A 2,171-nucleotide genomic window follows, 5' to 3' on the forward strand; every position below is an offset into this window, starting at 1 on the left:
CCGTGCACCTTCCCCCAACTTTTCCCTTGTGATTGATAACACAACTATCCCCCCTCCCCCCATGCCAAGGTCCTACGTGTCATCCTTGACTCGGACCTCACCTTTCTTCCCCACATCCAATCGCTATCCAAATCCTGCCGCCTTCACCTTCCGCAAAACTACTCACACACTCCCTTGTTATCTCTCGTCTTGACTATTGCAACTCCCTCCTCATTGGCCTACCTCACACAGACTCCTCCCCTTTCAGTCTATCATGAATGCAGCTGCTAGGCTCATTCACCTAACCAACCGCTCAGCGTCTGCAAACCCCCCCTCTGTCAGTCCCTCCACTGGCTTCAAATAGCCAAAAGGATAAAATTAAAAATAATAACAATGACTTACAAAGCCATCCACAACTCTGCCCCCGGATATATCGCATACATGGTCTCAAAGTATCACCCTAACCGTCGGCTCCGCTCATCCCAAAACCTCCTGCTTTCCAGCTCCCTTGTCAACTCCTCCCATGCTCGCCTCCAGGACTTCTCTAGAGTCTCTCCCATCTTCTGGAATTGTTTACCCCAACCTGTCCGTCTGTCGCCCACCTTGACTGCCTTTAGGCGTTCCCTAAAGACTCATCTCTTCAGGGAAGCCTATCCCACCTCAACCTAACCGCTCAACCTCCACGTTCTCAAACAATTCATCCCCACACAGTTCCCTCCTCATGTATCACTTCCCCCTCCCTTTTAGATTGTAAGTGTCAGGAGTGCCAATGGTTTGGCAGAAGAACGAAGTGGAACTCACTGGCAGGAAATGGCCTGAAGCGTCCGAAGGCAGAGGTACAAAAGGGTTAATCCAAAGAGAAATCAAGTCCAATCCGAGTCGAGGCAGGCAGCAAAGGTTCAGGGGCGAAAGGCAGTCCAAGGTCGGCAACAGCAGGTCCAGATAAAGGGGGTCAGGAAACAAAGCAAGGCACATGTACAGGGAGCTAGGAAATCACACCACAGGATGAGATAACTCAGCAACAAGCCAGAGCTCTGGCCAGGTTTTTATAGCCAGGGGGTGTAAGTCCGCCCCCCTGTCACCGAAGCAACTATGAGGCTTCTCTCCACGAGAGCCAATGGCAGACGAGAGGTGGTATGGGTGTGTACGGGAACCTCCCCAGCTAGGTCCACACCTGAGGCCCAAACAGGTGCAGGCACGCTATGCACGTGCTCCTGGGGATGCGCGCGCAGCCTGCGTACTGCGCATGCGCACCCACCGCACGACTCGCGCATGCGCACCTGCAACCCGGGCACCAGTGGTTCTGCCAGGCTGGAGGGAGACCCACACCATACCCGCTGACCCCGTGGGGAGGAGACACTGTTGGCGCTCTATAAATCCCGTATAATAATAATAAAGGCGTCACCAGGGCATGCTTTAGAGGGGAAAGAAAGATGCCAGTAGAGAGAGAAAGATTGAAAATGTGAGTAAGACAGTGTAGGATAGAGTAAGAGGGTGACCGAAGTAGTGGTGAGGGAACAGGGTCCAGGGGGCAAGTGGTGAGGTGCGTGTCAGAGAGAAGGGTTATCCCATGGATCGTTGAGTTGTAAGCGCAACGAATTAAGAAGAAGGAGAACAAGGCAATCCTTATAGCGCCAAAGAGAGGCTGGTGTGCTCTGGGCTCTGAGGTGGCCTTGTGGGGTGTAAGGAGACTGTGCGGGGTGTCAGGAGGCCGTGTGGAGGCTTGTGGGGCTGAGGCTCTGCAGGGTCTATGGTGGGCTTTACGGGGTCTCACTAAGGGACATCATCAGTCATCATCAGTGGTGCTGAACCTATGGCAATTGTGCCAGGGAAGGGACGCGGGGCCCTCTCGGCTGCCACGCGAGCCCAGGGTTAGCAACCACCTCTTAAAATAGATCCGATCGTCCCAGGGTCACCTTGATACACGATATCAGGCAGCGGTGGCAGCCTACAAACAGGCATCTTAGATGTAATGAGGCGATCCGGGATGGTCAGATCTATGTCGCACAGCCCGCCCCAGAGCCGCACAGCCCCCCCTGAGAGCAGAAAAGCCACCCTGAGAGCAGAACAGCCCCCAGTTTGGGCACACGGGCTCCAAAAGGTTTGCCATCACTGGTCTAGGTGGTGTCTCATGCTTCGTGGTGGCAGAAATAAATATATATATATTTATCTCTCTCTCTTCTCACACTCTT

The sequence above is a fragment of the Nanorana parkeri genome, unplaced genomic scaffold, assembly GCF_000935625.1.
Source record: "Nanorana parkeri isolate BGI_ZX_2015 unplaced genomic scaffold, ASM93562v1 scaffold1499, whole genome shotgun sequence".
NCBI classification, from domain to species: domain Eukaryota; kingdom Metazoa; phylum Chordata; class Amphibia; order Anura; family Dicroglossidae; genus Nanorana; species Nanorana parkeri.